Genomic DNA, 19,761 nt, shown 5'->3' on the forward strand with positions numbered 1-19,761 from the left:
GACATGCTTATCACAAATATACTGACCTAAAAGCAGATAGTTAGGTTAGGTTTTGAGTATAAAAAACTCTCCCTTATGGCTAGACGAAACTTATGGCGCTCCAATCCTTAATCGATAATGATTAAGGAAGGATGCTATCGTAAATGTCTTCTTTAAGACTATATTTAAACGGGCTCATCGAGACGACATGTGGTACCCATCCCTATTTTCCCCAATAAGCTCTGGGATGGTTTAATTATTAATTATTATCTACTATCGTATTAAATATAGATTGATGTTCTGTAAAATCATAATCGAGTTTTTAAGCACTTGCACCGAAGCTACTACGACTTGAGCGTTTGGTATTTATAATCCTTTTTATCTATTTATTTCATACCCCCCACCCAGTTGATAATATCCCTGTGTAATGTGTAATCCCCTAAGATTCCTTGGAATGTCCCAGCCTTTCTTTCCTTTTCCTATTTTCTTCCTCCGACGATACAGCCGAGCCGGGAGCGTTAATTGCGTTTTTGTCGCACTCTTGGCGCCACGCATCGCGCCTTCCGTCTGTCTGGTGCTCCGATAAAATATTACCCTGTCTGCTGCGAGATGAAAATAAAGTACTAGAATGGGTTCTTCATCGAAATTAAACCCTCTTTCACAAGCTTTAAAAGAATCCACCATAGAATCTTTCGTCGCTTTTTGCTGGTTGGTCCAACTTTCTGCTGCAATGTATTGATTTTCCATCCATTTCTGGAGCAGAATTAATGGGTTTTATCGAAGATCTGTTTTATACGAGTATGAAGCTCAGGTTAAATTGTAAATCGTTCCTGGTAAGGCTAAATAGATCTCGTTTACACTGCTTTAGCACGCAAGCTTTAAGCTTAAAGGTGATCGATTGATCTGTTCAAGGTATTCAGTTCGTGTACTGAAAAGCAAGACTCTTGTTTTTTTTCAGTGTTCGTGTACGTAATTACAATAAGATGTTTATTGCCAGTGCTTTGACTCTATTGTTTACCCTTTGGTTCCAGACAACTTGACATTCGGATGTTCAAAGGAACGGAATATTTGGTCTGTCTTATCAAGATTTAAATTATTGCCCCTCCACCCTGCGCTGTTCCGTACAGATTGCTCTTGAAGATGTTTTGATTTCCCTGTGGTCCCGGTTTTACTTCTATCGCTGGAGAATGTGTATCTCAGAAAATTCTCAAATTGCCTATTATAATTTAACGATATAATTTAAAATCTTATATTATATTTGGCTTTACTGGTAGACTTGAAACATTAATATAATTTCAGTTAATGAACAATGTTTTTTTTTGTTATTTGTTTTTGGGGTGTTATGCCGTGTTGCGCTAACTCCTTCTATAGCCAACGTTTCGGACAGCATTGCAGTCTCCATCATCAGGGCAGATGTGTTATTTGACAAATCATAATAACACATCAGGGCAGATGTGTTATTGACAAATAACACATCTGCCCTGATGATGGACACTGCAATGCTGTCCGAAACGTTGGCTATAGAAGGAGTTAGCGCAACACGGCATAACACCCCAAAAACAATAACAAAAATCCCTTTGGCCGTGAAAATCTTAAATCATATTTAATGAACAATGTATTTATTTTTTCGACAGTTTAAAGAATAATTTAAAGCAGCTCATAGCTCAAAGCTTTTTTTGCGTTCGAGACACCAGAACTTCTTTTAACACCAGAATATACCCTTCAAGAATTTTGCTGCTTCCTATGAGAATTCAAACATCTGATCCGTTGTGAGGTTTCTCCCAATTTCTCATGCATCAGAATTGTGCTTTACGACCACGTTATACGATTTCGATCCAATTCTCAGACAATGTGTGCCTACAAAGTATTGGATATTTCACGATTTAGCTGATGCACGGTGGGCATATCGTATTGTTTGTGCGACCTTTATCGGATCTCAGTGTGCTGAGTGCTCTGCGCCTAGCGTAAGGCGTTTCCCCACTGTTAGCCTAACCTATTTAGCTGCATGCATGTCGGGAAATTTTGTCGCAATACATGGCCCATGACCCGAGCGACTTACGGTGCCTTACCTCTACATTAGCCTATGAGGCTTGCATTTAATTGTCATAAACTGTAGAACTGCACCAAGCCACCATTATTATCTTGGTACAACGTTCATTCATTATGTATGCATTTCCTTAAAAAAACCTACACCTTTACTTTAACGCCAAAAGCACTTTAAAGTTGCAGTGATTTGCGCTTAAATAAATGCGCTATTATAGCGCTGTGGTAAAATAAGATTTCGTCGCAAATTACGCATCGTTTGTCAACTTCGCTTTCATTTTGTCAAGCCGTAAAGATTAAATTTGCGGTTTTAATTGCTTCATGGCTGTATATCATTGTAGATCTTGCTTGCAAGCTCAGTATCTCAGTATTTATTTTGTAATTTTATTAGGATTAGTAAACATACCAGCTTGAAATTCTCGCAGCAGGGTAAAACCGGTCTGGTTCCAAATAAATTAATGGATTACAGCTAATGTTTTCGCATTAAAGACACGGTTGCAAGTCTTCAATGTCAAAACTCAATGTTAAGCCTCACAAAGGCACTTCTGAAAACTATGTATTATGATAACGAACACAATTTGGCTTTTTACTAAAAAAATCGGCGTAGATCGGGGCCGGTAGGTGAACTTTTTGTGTTTCCATGAATTTACCCGTTGCCGTGTGGCAATTGGCGAATATATTTAGATTATATTATTTACTTTTATTTTTTATCTTATGTCGAATACAAAATAATATTATACATGATGTCCGGGGGTAAAGTGCGCTTTCTTAGGGGGGTGATTCTATATGATTTTAGAAGTAAAAACGTAGAATTACTTTTTTCGAAATTCTAACGTTTTTAGGTAAAAAATTGAATTGTGTGTATGGGAAAATAAATATTCTTCTATTGAAAAATATTTTTGTGTCGGAAAATAAGCATTAAAATTTCGAAAAAAGTTATTCATAATTTTTACATCTACCATCATGTAGTTACTTCCCAAAGTTAACGCACTTTACTCTCGGACACCCTGTATTTATAGATTACATATATAAAGCGGATTGTTAATAAGAACCCGTTGACAACTCATATTTATCAGTTTCGAGGAACTTAATTATGAATCATTTAAATAAATATATATTTTAAAATATGTATGTAGAATAGTAGTTTGATGGTATGAAAAAGTATTGGTGATTCTGTCATTAATGTTATCGTACTTTTAAAAGGAACCGATACCACATCAAGTTTATCATCTATTTCTAGCTAATGACAGTCTGTAAGAGTGTCGTCAGTGGTCACCGTAGCAATGACCAATACGCCATTTTAATCACGATCTGAAGAGAACATAACGAGATGCAAATATTTATTTGACCCATTTTAAACAAACAAGTTATTTACCTTAAATCTTTGTTCTTATTCTTACGTTCCCGTTAGAGTTTCCTGGCATCGTGCCTCGTGTTTCCTCTAATTTGCCAACAGTATCTAGGCGTGTTTTACTACGTTATCCCCTCACGTCCAACTACGTGGAAACGTTAAGGCAGTACCCAGTTTCTAAAGCAAGGTGATGAAATCTATTTAAGCCGGAAACTTCAGCGCAATGGAAGTGTTACACTCACGTACACATTATTATTGAAGAGAAAAAGGCTAAAATAATCAAATGTACTATAAGATGGCAGAAACAATGAGTAAATAAAATAGCCTAAGAGGGCAGAGTAATAATAATAATTGGATGACTTGTATAGCGCCGTTTTTGTGCAAAATCACCCAAGAGACTGACTTACTATTATTTCTTAGCTAAACATGTAATTGAGAAAAATGAGTGTTGCTGATTTATTAAAAATCTCTTAAAATTATTGGTAATCCGGTTAAAAACGGGACTGCAGGCCTCTTCCTGATAAACTTAAGCTTAAACTAAAGTAAATTAATTAATAAGGAAAACGAATAATTTCAAATATTTAATTACTTTATTTTGGTTTTTACATGTAGGTGGTACAATTTTAATGACAGTTTTGAAACATGAGAAAGAAATATTAAAAATAAAAGAACATAAATTAAAAAATACTGCGATTTGAATGGCTTACAAAAATATAACTTCCATTTAGGAATAGTCTTTAAATAAGCCTTTTACGTAATCCACAAAATTCACAAAGTTAATATTAAATTCCCCGACATCACCTAAGTATTGGTTTCCCATAGTGTGAAACCGTTGTATTGGGGAGTTCGCAGTGTAATTGCGCTTATGTGTGTTGCATTGGAATAGTGTATTTTGTCGTGTTGTTATTGTAGGTATTCGTAAGTTTATGAGTTGCAGAAGTTCGCAACAGTCGAATTTAGAGTTGAGAATCTTGAATAAAAAAGTTAAGTCGTTTATTTTACGCCTGTCTTCCAATGTGTGTATTTTTAAAGTATTTAATAAAAAATGATATTGTAAGTCTTCTAGTGGGATATTTAATTTAAAATTTATAAAACGTAGAAATTTTTTTTGTATCGCTCAATGTTATTAATGCGAATTTTGTAAGAGGGAGACCAAACTACTGAGTTGTATTTAATTATGCTTCTAACTAGAGATATGTATAACAGTTTAATGGCTTGTATGGAGTTAAAGTTTTTAGTTGTTCATACGAAGCCTAAAATATAACATATTTAATAAATTAGCGGTATTTTTTACCAGTTTTCTCCGTGTAATATTAACCACTTTCATTTGAAAGATAATTACTTTTATGTTAAACGTGAGTGTTTTATTGTTAATTAGTCTGAGTGTTATTTCACTTGCAATTTATTTGCTTTAGAAAATGTAATTTATTGAAAGGTTAGGGTTGTTGCCTTTTCACCATCGTCACCATTAACTGACAACTTTTAAGTGTGTACATTTTTATCACGTGAATGCACGGAAAAAAATTAGTGTTGCTGATTTATTAAAATTTTGTTAAAAACGTGATGGCAGGCCATTTCCTAATAAAATGTTAGTAAATTCAGAATATATCAGTACACGTGTTCATGCAGCTGCGCTTATTCTGATAATGACAAAATGCGAAAATATTATGACCATGTTTTCCGACATCCTCATACACATTTGTGTTTTACTGATATATTCAATACATTCGTTAAAGGCCTGCAGTCTCGTTTTTAGCAGGAATACGAACAATTCGACGGCCGGCATAGTCCAGTGGTAACGCATTGGACTGCCATTCCGAAGGTCGCGGGTTCGAACCCGGCGTGCGCAAATAAATTTTATTTGATTAATTTGTGTTATTTCACAATTAATTAATTAAAATAATATATAGTATATTTGCGGCACGTTCCAGAGTGGAAGATACTACCAGTATCGCCCTGGTGTAAGACCACCATTCAGAATTGAAACGTTGCTCCAAATGGCTTTAGCCGTGTTTAGTGACTAGATCTGAATAGCCAGGTACTTCCCCACCTTCCTCTTTCCCTTCCCCACTTACCTTCAGCCTCACAACATCCCCCAATTGGGGATGCCATAGTCTCACTGGCTCCAGACGGGAGCAGTTGGGACTCTTGTGAGGTATTCACTATAAAAATAAAATAAAAATTGGCCCCAATTTTCAATCAGTAAGTTTTCCTATGTCACCCAAAATGCGGTGTAGCTTGTCAGATTTTACTGAAAATTACATTCCAACACGTGGTTCAAGGTTTGTGGACGTTACACTAATAAGTAGGTACCTAAAACCGCCTTAGCGAGAGACCTCCAATCAGCCTCAGTGGTCAACACGAATTTTTCAAGACGCCACACGGCAGAACAGATGTTCTAGCACAGCATATCATGACAAGAGGAATGATGCTATTGAATGAAATTTCTAAAATGGTAGATATATTTAATTAGGTACTCTTTAAATAACCTTTAAACTTTTTTTGTTTTCACATATATATATATATATATATATATCTATCCTATCCTATCTTCCCAAATGTTAAGATTTTTCTAATGTGTATATCACTCAAGAGTCCCAACTGCTACGAACCATCCTAATGCTCATGGCATCCCCAATTGTAGTATGTTGTGAGACTGAAGGTAGTATAGAGGAGGAGGAGATGGGCAAAAGGAAGGTTGGGGAAAGTGCCTGGCTATTCAAATCTGGTCACCAAACACGGCTAAAGCCTTTTCAAGCAACGCTTCAATTCGAATTGAATGGTGGTCTTACACCAGGACGATCCCGAGAGTATATTTCACTCAAGGAACGTGCCGCAAATATACTGTATATTAATTTTAAAATAATTAATTATTATTAAATAACACAAATTAATCAGATGAAATTTATTTGCGCACTCCGATAAATGAACCCGCGGCCTCCGGACTGCTAATCTAGGGCCTTACTCCTCGACCACGGAGGTTGTTAAAATAAGAAATTTTGTACTGTAAAACTGTTAATGGACGATTAATCGTTAATCCATTAATCTGACGATTAATCGTATAGCGTACAATAATTTAAATTTAAAAAAAATAATCCAATATTCAATGCATAGACAATTGAATTGACCGAATATTTCTGCACCTTTCCTCAGAAATGCCAAGGAACATGAGTAACACGATACGCCTCACGATTATGACTTTATGACGTACACACATAATAGTGCAGGACGGGAAGTAATCACGCCACGATTTAGTACGGCAAAAAATATTCTGTCGGCCCAATTACTACGAAAGCCTGCGTCAAAATTCAAAGATAAATAATGCTACCACCTTCCATAATCCGTATCCATTAATATTAAAATATTTAATTCTTCGTTATTTCGGTACGCGTCAGGCCTATAAAATAACGAATCTGGTTTATAAATTTTCGTATACGTTTTTTCTGAATATGAACGTAAACATTATTCATCTGCTCCTAAAATTTATTTTGTAACGTTCGCGTAATAATAATGATGGATTTGGTTCATTCGCTGTTGTTTTTTTTAAACTTTATTTGCTGATAAGGTCGTTTATTTATTACATTACTTACGAAAATGTTTCGTGAAATGGTTTAGGTTTGAATTAATGGAGTCTTTTTGTAACAAATGCTCACAAATCTAACTAAAGTAGTTTAAAATAATTTCGAAATTCATGAAATTCTTTGAAGAATGTTTGGGGACCATCCTGCCAAACTTTTCCCCTTTTTAGCCAACCGGAACAACTTCTCCCATTCTCCACATCCTGAATAGTCAGTAGACGGGTGTTGCTAAGCTGAGCTCATTGCTTATTAAGAAGTTAATGGCATTGTATAAAATTAAAAAAAAAAAAACTTTTGACAAGCGATTTTTTTTGTTTACATTTGAAAGGCATTCGTGCCAAAGCTCCGAACACTGAAAGTGTAACTTTCGGACATACCTTTTTTGTCTTGTATATTTAGCTTGATCCGCATATCCAATTTACCTGCAACTCTGGAAATTAATCCTTCCACAAATTTGAATCATTAATTTCGAAACGTTTTTGTTAATAATTCTGAAATATTCTTTTGTCTCCCCCTGTGGCCGTATTAATTACGGCATTCATCTCGCTGTTATCCTTGTCCATTGTCCTGCAGACGGGTCCGACTGGTCCTAGCTAGTTCCCCAGCACCTACATAATATAATATATTGTACTGTAAATGTAATATATGGTAGGAGGTGGTAAGAGGAAGGTTCCGGTGACCGCCCACGACCGTCCTTTCCACGCCGCGGAGACGAATAAATGCCCTGAAGGGTGACGGAAAATGCCGGGAAAATTACATACCACAGAACAGTTTTCCGGTTGAATCGCGTAGAAGTGGTTCAGTTTCCGTACCGAGTTGATACTTCGGTCGATCCTTATCCAGTATCTACCCAATATAATGATGTAGTTCGGTCGATCTATATACTTTATCGACAACTTCAAATTCCTTGGATTGTTCTTTACCTCTCCGCTATTGCTTCTATAAATAATGGATAATACGTTTTTTTATTGATTAATTTTTGCTACGTTTTGTCCTTGTTTTATTTTTGATGGTGAAGTGTTATCATTCTTGGTGAATCTCTGATAAATTCAGGTATGTTTTGACAATTCCCATTGATATTATTGCGTATTCTGTAGATAAAATATGTAATTCCAAGAATGTGTAAAAAGCCCATAGGCACGTTTGCCATTATGTTAGTTAAAATAAAAAAAATTCTAACTCGACCCTCCAATTTTTCTGGCGAATTAAGGAAATTTTCGGCGGTTTAAATGGAGTATTTAAATATTTTTATCTGAAAAAAACGAAACCATAATGCCAAACTACGATATGATTTAACGTGTATTTATTAATATTCTCAAAACCATTAAGCTTGTGACAGACCATGCTATAAGCGCACTATATTCTCATGGCTTGGCCTATTTCAGAATATCGCTTGCCACGCATTCCCATTATGTGGCGAGCGGTATGTTGAAATATGTGTCTCCACCCTTAATGTAATGCCTCTTACACATTTTCGCTTTGCTGCATAATACAAACTTCTATATTGATATTGTATTGTACAGCAATATGTTTGTATTTTTTCCATTTAGGTGTATAATTTTTTTCTCATTTCTTCGCTTTGTCTAAATTCAATAAATAAAAGTTTCTGTTCTGTGTTCCAATGTCACGCCATTAGAGTCCGATATCTTTTGTTGTAAATTGCCTCTCCCTCTCAAATGAATGCCGGTAGACTAGAGTTTGCCATAAGGCTTTTACGTTACAATAGAAGCAAAAGGTTAAAGGTTCCGCAGGAGAAAATTGCTGAAAAAATTACGACAGGTCGTTAGGAAAACCTACACTTAACTCTTTCAAGTCACGGTATGAATAGAGAAGTTATGATTTATTATTTTCGAGAATAAACATTACGGCTTCTGGTTCATTATAACATTTTTCTAAGTCCATAGTGTCTTGACCTTGACCTGGATTTATTTTGCTAAATGGATGTTTATCAATATTTCAAATTAATGTTTATATCCGTAAACTTAATAGAAGAAGAAGCCATTAAAATGTATTGTATCTAAAACAATATGCTGTAACCAGTGCAGTGTATAATCAGTCAAATCTGTACTCATAATAATATTCATGCAAGATTATTTTAGACTGGCGTCCACTTTTGTTTCAAACCTCAAAAACACGTTCATTATCGCATTTCAAGATTTGTTGCTAACTTCACGTTTGTTCAGATGACATTTTTAATGTCACTGACGCGGTCTGCTTTGAATTGCTTCGAAACCCGGCCTATTTGATTGTGCGTTCCATATTTGCTTTCGTAAATCAATATTTCGATTTAAAATATTCCTCTGATCTTTGTACACAGGGCACTGGTTACATATACTATGTAGCCACCCGGTTGGGCAGCGTTGTGAGGCCTGGTTAAGATAGGGGCTGTAATGCGCCTCTTGAAGAGGCCCGGATTATATGATGGAGGTAAAACGGATGCCTGTAGCTCGTTCCACATACGAGCCGACTTACACAAGATTCCCACCTCCTAATAAAAAACAAAGTTACCTACATTAGTAGGTAACTAAGTAAGTGACTTTCGGGGTTATTTCGTTTCCTCTAGTGATGGATATTGCAAAGTATCCGAAACGTTGGCCCAAGAATAAGCGCGAAGAGGAAGCACAACACGGCATAATATCCCAAAAATAAATCATGTTAAAAATTCATAGTAGTTAATCTCTAAGTAGAAAGGACACAAAAAATAGTATCATCGTTATGATTATTTTATGTTTAATATAAAGTTTTTTTTTCGTTTGAGTGGATTTTATTTTTTTTATTTTCATTTATTTTATTTTAATATTACATTTAGTTACAATAGTGACGTATTGCCCATCTCACTAGGTGTGTAAAGCCTGTGTTGAGATGGCAATTTACATAGTGGTTGTTAACTCGGTTTTACATTATACAATATTGTGAAAATGTCAGATAAAATAAAATCAGTATTTTTTTGTTTATTTTTAAATTATACAATTCAAGAAGGAATGTAAAAGATGAGGGCGAAGCGATAATAATTTTAGGTTATTAATTAATAAAGTTTCAGTTTGATCAAGAGGCATATTATCCATATATGTATATATATATACAGTAGGCACACTTTTTAGTATGTTATGAAATTCTTCTAATATATATTTTTATTGGAGGTAATCAATGATTTTATTTTTAAATAAAGTTTTGGTTTGTGTGTTTCTAATGTCGATAGGTAGAGAATTGAATAGTTTAATAGCATTGTATTTAAAGCTTTTTTGTCCATAAGAGGTTTGACAAACTGGGATATTAAAAGATTTTACATGTGAATGTCTCAAGACTCTAGTGCTTGTTCGTTCTGCATACATATGGGTATTTTTAAATTGATGAAGTAGGATATTGTTTTAATATAATTTGTTCAGGTTTGGAACATTTGGTTTGGTTTCATTCCTTCAGTAAAATCGCTTTTTAAATAGATCGTATCATTTTTGTGCTAGATAATTTGTGAAAGGTTAGTCTACTTACCTATAATTTATTGAAGTAATTTTTGGAAGATATGTTTTGCTTATTTTGAATATAAATAAATCACCAGACTTGAAATGTTTCTTGACAACCTACATAGTTCCATCTATTCTTTAATGAAAGCAACCGGTGTTTTCTTTTGTCTGCATAAAAATGGAACAAAAGGTAATTTTTTCAAGATTTTTTGTAGCGAAACAAAGAGTCCTTTGTTTGAGGTATTGTCCTTTCAAACTTGCTATTACCAACGCGTTTATATAAGTCCCTTAATGAGTTATCCACCCCGTTTACCATATGATTCATACTAAAAAGTGTGATGGTTGACTCCTTTATCTGCCCCAAAACTTAACTCCCCTCTGATGTTCTGCGTAGTCATCATACAATTATAAATATGTATATTGGATGATAGTTGAAGGGTTAGGGTTATTTTCTCTCTTCTCGCATTTCTGCATACATCACGTCAACCCTTCCACTTCTAATTCTTCATTCCAACTGATGCCTCATCTACTATTCTGATTTTACCTTGTTCGTTCGTTCAATTTGCATTGAATTTGTCACATTCTGCGTACGTGATTAGACGGTGCAGTCGTGCATATATTGTGCTGTACACCAGCCGCCAGAAAAGGTAAAAGTCTGAACTCTGTTGGGCTGCAGCGTAGCATATTGGCTTATAGTTCGATGTTTTTGGGTTCTGTCTCGCCGTGTGACTGTGCAATGCGCCATGCATATTATGTTCAGGTAACCAAATTTTCCGCGGCGACACATGTTAGATGTATCTTACAGTATTATTTCTCCATAGTTTGGACTGTGAGATATCCTATGATACTATGTCGCAGATATACATATAATGCAAGTATGTAATTTCTATTCTATACTTTCGGGAGACTTCACAAGAGGGTTAGAGCTTTGTAATGTAGTAAACGTGCTTCTCTCGTCGTTTTTGCATGAGTCCAAGGATGCGAAGCCCGAGGGTAAATGTATGAGTATAAGAACCAATATTATTTATTTATGTATTAATTAACGGCCTTTTTCGGGCCTTTTACACAATAATATTAAGAAATATGCATTATTTACTGTGCATAACTGAATTGCTTCATTTTAAATATGTATACATATTAACAACATTTTATATTTGTTTAAAGATAAATTGAAGATTTCCACTGACTTGGTATAATTGTTTCCCTCCATCAGTATTCTGGGCAAAGAGGAATACATATGGTAGTTAGTCCCAGAATTTCTGCACTGAAATAAATCCTGACTTATAGTATTACGCTGTGGAATCCGGAAGCTTATCAATTCTAGCAATACCGGACTGTCAACTAAGTAATTTAGAATTTTATACAGAAATACCTAATCAGTGAAAATTCTTCTGTCTAACAATTTGAGCATATTCATATAATTTAACAGAGTGTTGTAGTTCAACATAATTGCAGGAATACCCATTTTAAAATTTATAAAACGTAAAATTTGTTTTATATTTGTATTTATGTAAAAGCTACGCGATAAGAGAGTGAAGATCCTAGCACTCATATCGCTGAGAGTGTTAAGAGTTGGCATAATATTAATTTTCACTATTTAGATGACTCGATAACCTTGTGAAGGTTGGTATGTATATAGTTTGTTTTCGTACGATTAAATGTATGTTCAGTCAAATTGTGTGACCTCATTGTTGTTTCAAGGTAGCAATTTATCACGGCCTTGACATATCGGCCCAAATTTAGGACATAAGGCGAGACAGATTTATATTATTAGTTATAAGAGGAATGGCTCATCCGATGCGGTTCGCTTGGTCGCCTTAAATATCGGGTTATGCTAATGAAATACCGTTCCCTATTACCCATCTCTCTCTCTCTCTCACACAAACCCTTATTTAAAGGCGTACCGCTGATAGCCCCGTTGTACTTTCTCTGTATTTCTCATATACGATGTATGTAACAGAATGAGAGGCTATAATGGAGCTCTCCAAATTATAATACTCATACACACAAATACATAATATTGTCACAGTGATTATATCACGTAGAACAAGGTCCCATACAACCAAAGATATTAGAAGAACGAGATGTGCTATGAGCAGTTCATACTGTGCGGAATTGTTTTGCCCAGTGTCGCCGGTTTTGTTCACCAATACTATTGCACACCTTCGCTTACGCTAAGGTATCCGCACTAATACATAGAACAGATTTCTGTGCGTACACGTCCCGATAGTATTCAAAGTACCCTAATTAGGTAGTACTCCGGCTACGGTCCGGCGGCTAACATAGCATATCTCGTTCTTCTAATATCTTTGCATACAACAATCCATATAGACCACTTTGGGAACCTCTACATTAGATACCAACTGACGTGTACCCAGGTTGCTCGGGGCTATGAATGGTTTGGAGTTAAAGAATTGCAAAAACTTTACTGTTTTAAAATATTTGTTTCATTTGATTATGCCATGTATTCTTCTATAAATTCTTGAGGCCTCCTCGGCTTCTACTATCATTCGTTTACACGTCTTACATTACACATGAATATTTGATTTACCTGGTCGTGCCATGTCTTCTACGTCCACTTCCACGTCGAAGAATCTCCTTACATCTCTTTTTTTGTTCGTCATATACTCTTCATTTTACCACGGATAATTATTTGTCCCCTACTTCTTCTACCATTTAAAATTCAAACCATTCTATAAACGTTCCTGGCACTAATAAGAGAACACACTTTGAAATTTTCAGCAAAACCGGTCCAGTAGTTTCGAATCTATAGGACTACTAGTCTGCTCAGAAGATTCTCATTTCTAAGCACAAACTGCCACATGTTTTATTTTATGTTTTAGTTTTAATGTTCTCGTTTTGTCCTGTCCTGCTGTTATTGTTTCTAAGTTCTAATTCTAAGTTTTGTCATCACTTTGTATAAACAGTATATTTAGTGTTATAATACAGGGTTTTCCAATAAGAGGTGTTATTTTGAATAGCCCGCTATTTCGGTAGATGTTACTTTTGAAGCTGTCATTTTTTGACATTTGACAAGTAGAAACTACGCCATTAATAAAAATGGAACGATACACGCTTCAACAACGCAGTGAAATTATTAAAATTCCCTTGAGTGAATCAAATGCAAATCATCTTGAGTGATGAGGCCCATTTCCACCTCGGTGGCTTCGCCAACAAGCAAAATTGTCGCATTTGGGGCTCGGAAAACCCAAGAGTTATTGTTGAAAAGCCTCTCTATCCTCAACGTGTGACTGTTTGGTGCGGTTTATGGACCGGCGGAGTCATTGGATCATACTTTTTCGAAAATGAGGCTAGAGCAACGGTTAGATCTGGACAACATTTACTTTCAACAAGACGGCGCTACGTGCCACACAAGCAACGAAACCATTGATCTTTTACGATTGAATATCAAAATAATACCTCTTATTGGAAAACCCTGTATTAGATCTGTATTGGGTAAGGCACACTGTAGGAATAATTTTATTTTCTAATACTAAATTACCGTTCTTAAGTTTGGTATAGTAATGCGCACTTGAAGTGAAATGACACTAAACTGCGCTATATAAATGGCTTGTAATTATTATTATTATTACATACATACATACGGAGAATCCATTTATTTGTGTAGATTAGCATTTTGAAGTATGTGTGCTTACCATTGTTGTTACTCAGTACATTGACTATTTTTTTGTTATTGACATTTCTACGGAAAGATAATCTAGTTTGCCAATTCGTGTAAAGCCTCGAAGGTTACACTCCGAATATTTATAATTTATATTCTCCGTTATCTAAAAATTTTACGATGCATTTCCCTATGTCAAAAATAAGAGATAAGATAAAAAAACTTGCTCACAATATTGAAATAATGATGGTCCAATTTGATAGCTTTCCAGTAGGTACCTACTTATCTATCATAAACCAAATTTCTTTAATTTCTTAGGAATGTAACCTTGGGTATTTTTTTAGTTCAATGTCACGAAGAACCGTTCCATTGACAAACAAGTAATACGAGGGGTATTTTTATTCTGGTTTATCGACGTGCTATCGTTATGTAAAATTATCCTAGTTTTTTTTATGTCACGGTATTCACATAACTCTATTCAAGTTTCTATTCGTCACTCAATATACATACTGAAGAAATTTAGATCTTTCTTGATAATACTCGTATTTGGTGGTAAAATTCTAACATCATATTTTGATAAGGGTAGTGACGTGACAGGCTCAAAAGTATCCAAAGTATTAGAACGATGCATTGAACATAATATATTACTATCAGTTACCCGATACTTTGATGGTAGTCATAGACATATGAATATTAGTAGACCTGCCCTAAGTGATTAAAAGCGTATTATCCCCACTCCCCATACCGGTTCCATTGGAGCCGGCTATGCTCGCGTATGGCCTCAAGTGAAATTTGAAAACGTGACGTCATCATTCTTGTGCGAACTATGGTCGAGGCATCATCGGTTCATTTTACGAAATAACACGGCAAAATGTTGACTTGTGATATGAAAACTTGTAAAAATAGATGTGAAAAAGAGAATAAACCCAATTGTCGTATTACATTCCATATATAAGCATTATTTTACTTTATTTTAAGCATATTCACATCGTATAATATAGATCAGTTTTAGAAACATATACTATCACACCGAGAAACGTCTGGACGCGAAACACAAAGCTGGTGGGTTGCTGGGAAGTAAATTATGAACATTTATAAAAGTGTCTTAACTAAATACTTAAACGAAATATTCGACTCTGAAAATAGAACCGAATTTTTTTGCCGAATTTGGACTTCGCAAATTTGTTCATAACGTGGCGAGTAATTTGCGCTCCCATGTAAAAATGTCTATTCATTCAAAAGCAGATTTTACTTTTAAGAAGTAAATGGTGATATTATAATGCGAGATGCCTATTTACTGTCAGATTGATTTATTGACGAATCACAGTCAGCCTTACTCCCTTCCTTCTTCAACAGTTGATTTTACCCCTCGCCATTATCTTCTCGTCTATTAATTCCTATGTCTGTGGATGGTAGTAGATATATTTTTTTGGTTTGGCAGAATTTTTAAACATTTTTATTTTATTTATTTTATATTTTAGAAACAAACAGTACATGATTTACAGAGATGAACCAATATACAGGAATAAGATACTTCATGTTGAGTACCTATGATGTTTCCTTGTAATGTCTGCTAAGTGATATGTTTATTCCTTGATTACCTGGTGACGTGTGTAGTATATATGTATGTGTGAGTGTTTGTGTGCGTGTGTGTGTGTCTGTATGTATGTATGCGCATTGAACAGTTTAAATTATCGACATGATGCCACGTTTGAATTTAGACAAATATTATTTAGAGTATGAAGAGCTCGGTTAATTGGCGAATTAGATGCTGCATTTGTTTTATAATTAAGCGTGTTATTCCACAGTCATGCACTGCATGTCGTGTATGACTCAAAGTTATGTTAAAATTAATAAGGGAAAGAAGTTCTGTACAGTCGATGTTATGGTTTAAAATTCTGTGTATAAATATTGAGTCAGCTACTATTCGTCTTTGTTGCAAAGTTTCAAATGTTCATTCAAAGTTATTGTTGAATTTGGAGGTAATATATTTTATAAATTTGTTTTGGATACGTTCTGTACTATCTATGTAAAGTTTATACTGTGGATTCCAAATAAGCGATGCATATTCCAGTGTACTTCTGACTAATGCGAATTATAACATTACGACTGTACCTGGATTACTGAATACTTTACTGACCTATTAACGATTGAGTCAATGTCATGATCCAAGATGGACGGTCGACGTAACGAAGCAATCTCAACCATATCGCATCTGACGTAAGGACCACGTGGCAACTCCCGAATTTCAAGGATATTAGTTTCAGAACAAATTAATTTTGTTTTGACAAAATTGTTTTTATTATTTATTTTCAGTACCGCGCAATTGCCCAGAGACAGTGGGATTATGCCGACCCCAATTTTAAATATGTTATGCAGCTAAAAGAAGTGGGAAAGATAAGGAGATAAGAAAAAAGAAGGTTACAGTTTCTAGGAATTCGTATCTGTTCACTACACGGAGAAAATGATCCTGTTAGAAAAATGACAGCATGCGAACTTGCTGATAAAATATTAGTCATTCAGAATATATCGAGAACACGTGTTATTTTCCTAATATATATCATGACGGAATGTTACAATATAAGTATGTCAGTATCAATCTTAGTGTTTGTATGAACACGTGTTCCGCCGTCCTCACGAAACATTTGCTTTTGACTGATGCTTTGTAGGGAACTCTTCCAATTCATTCGTTACAGGCCCGCAGTCTAATTTTTAACAGGAAAACGAATAATTTTACCAGATTTTCAATAAATTAACAGTATTTAATATCTGTAAGTTTTCTTCGTGTAAATATGCTAATGGAATTGCGACAAAGCCCAGTCATAAAATTATTAGTTTGTTTGTTTGCATTGTTGAGAGCAGCTGTTTTTAGGCTTGTTGTAATTTTCCAACAAACCCTCCACCAGTAGATGTGAAAAAGTTCAGCTCAGTGTAAAGCATGTGAGGTTTTTCGAGCAATCAATCACCGTGTTTAACTGCCTTCATTCCTGCTGTGAGGGGTAGTTTCCTAGGGGCGCCCTTAGGTACCTACTCGTGTGAGTCACCCAGAAAACAGAGGGTTTCCCCACCTCTCTACCTCTTGATCTCTACTACCATTTTTAGGGTGGAATTTTCTTTCGGAATTTCCATTAATTTTTGTACAATCCAATTATTTTTTTACGTCTCAATTTTAATCTCTTTAGACGGTTTGGTAAAGCAAGCATTACTTCATGTTAAAATCATTTTTTTAATTCAAAGTAGCATATTATAAGATACTTGTTAGTAGTCCATTCTGATAAAATTTTTCACTTTCGTTGAATATCTATCTCACTAGGGATATGTGCTCTCTGGCGTCATGAAAATGGCAGTTAGTTTCTAGTTTAGATTCTGTATGTCACTAACATTTTCGGCTCGTCATTTCCATCATGAGCACTAGAGCTTTGAATTTAATTTTAAATGTTGAAAGAGTTAAGCGTAATGTCATATTTTGCAACTATTATTCAATAAGAAAGAAAGTGTTAAAAATCTTGGGAAAGTATGCACTCTTCGTTCTAACACAGCATACTAACTGCTTGTGGTTAATGTATTAATTAATTATTAGGCTGTATCACAGACATAGGAATTAATAGACGAGAAGATAATGGCGAGGGGTAAAATCAACTGTTGAAGAACGAAGGGAGTAAGGCTGACTGTGATTCGTCAATAAATCAATCTGACAGTAAATAGGCATCTCGCATTATAATATCACCATTTACTTCTTAAAAGTAAAACCTGCTTTTGAATGAATAGACATTTTTACATGGGAGCGCAAATTACTCGCCACGTTATGAACAAATTTGCGAAGTCCAAATTCGGCAAAAAAATTCGGTTCTATTTTCAGAGTCGAATATTTCGTTTAAGTATTTAGTTAAGACACTTTTATAAATGTTCATAATTTACTTCCCAGCAACCAACCAGCTTTGTGTTTCGCGTCCAGACGTTTCTCGATGTGATAGTATATGTTTCTAAAACTGATCTATATTATACGATGTGAATATGCTTAAAATAAAGTAAAATAATGCTTATATATGGAATGTAATACGACAATTGGGTTTATTCTCTTTTTCACATCTATTTTTACAAGTTTTCATAGTACAAGTCAACATTTTGCCGTGTTATTTCGTAAAATGAACCGATGATGCCTCGACCATAGTTCGCACAAGAATGATGACGTCACGTTTTCAAATTTCACTTGAGGCCATACGCGAGCACAGCCGGCTCCAATGGAACCGGTATGGGGAGTGGGGATAATACGCTTTTAATCACTTAGGGCAGGTCTACTAATATTCATATGTCTATGGGCTGTTTTAATTTCTTTCTCTCAGTACCCAACCGCCAACAACAGCCAACCTAAGAACCTATTCTGTATTAAATACATAATAGGTTGCGTTCTTTTTGCATCCCTTTACTTAGAGGAAACAATTAAATACCACGTATTTTATAAATAATATTCATTCAGTTTGGTTGTAAAAGCGTGTACAAGTATAGTTCGCAATGATACTGGTGTAGTATTTTTTACGGATAACCTCTAGGCGCGTGTTCTCAGAAAAATATACACGATTGCTGTGTAAAACCACAGTATATTTCGATTTAGTTTACGCGATTAGTACGCATCTCTGCGAACTAACACAGTATATTTTACAATTCGTATAAATAACTATAATAACTAAAATTTAGATTTAGTTTACGCGATTAGTTGGTACTTCTGCGTTCTAACACGGTATACTTTCAAAATACGCGAATACTACCAGTGTCTATTAAACATTAAACGATTATTCCTCCTACGCATGTTCTTGGCATTAGTTTTAACAAATTAGGCGTGTACCAAACAATACACTATTTCACTCGCAATTTATCAACTACATCAGTTCATAACTGAAGTTTATAGGGGTATCTTCCAATTGCCCAGTTTCCAATTTAGTTGTTCGCTGTCGTTGGTCGTGTTTCTTAGTACAGTTGCTTCACATCGTTTTAATTAACTAATTACGTAGGGTCGGTCGCTAAGGGAAAGTCTCCTAGACACAGCAAGCAGCAAGGCCATTACACCGCCAGCACCACCTAACTACCCCAGTCTGTACCTAGCGTTCTTCAGGAAGCCCCTAAGGGAAGAAATAAAAATATCCATGGGGGAAGCTTCGCTCGTTCGCCTGTACTATTTCTTGTTGACCCTTCTTCGAACTTCTGAGGAAGAAGCGAAGACTTCATTTCTCCCTCTTCTATTATATTTCTACCCCCTTTTCATTCGCTGTGAAGAGCATTCCTAGACAGGGGGTGGAATAGATCCCTTATTCTGAATTGTATTACTACACTTCGTCAGTGTAAACAAAGAAAATATACTGTGTTAGTAGCTAATGAATAGTAAATAGTATTCTACATTTTTCTTAATGGTTCCATTACAGCTGAGTTTGGTAGATAAACTTTCAAGTTCATAGATACGGATATATACGCTGGGCGTAATATATTCGTACATAATCTGGGCGGCACAGGTTTTTTTTCCAAGACGCAGGACCAACCTAACAATAATCATGCCTTTTGGGAGACTACAAGCATAAACTACATTTTTTCTAATGTCGACATTTAAATTTCAGTGACTTAAACTTTGAGCTCTAGCGTTACAAAATGTGTTCATTTTTTTGTCTGGATTTCATAGGCTAACACAATTTTTTTGAGCTTGCAAAGTGTTTTCCATCATGAGCTATTGAGCTTTTA

The 19,761-nt window shown here is 35.1% G+C and overlaps 1 protein-coding gene across 9 annotated transcripts in view; it reads left to right on the forward strand.

Moving 5' to 3' along the window:
• LOC149417804 (uncharacterized) overlaps positions 1 to 19,761 on the forward strand; it is a 223,762-nt gene that overhangs the window by 60,272 nt on the left and 143,729 nt on the right. The gene's annotated exons all lie outside the window — the stretch shown is intronic.

This window comes from Hesperophylax consimilis, chromosome 14 (genome assembly GCF_061612785.1).
Source record: "Hesperophylax consimilis isolate HC1 chromosome 14, BYU_Hcon_1.0, whole genome shotgun sequence".
Classification (NCBI taxonomy): Eukaryota; Metazoa; Arthropoda; class Insecta; order Trichoptera; family Limnephilidae; genus Hesperophylax; species Hesperophylax consimilis.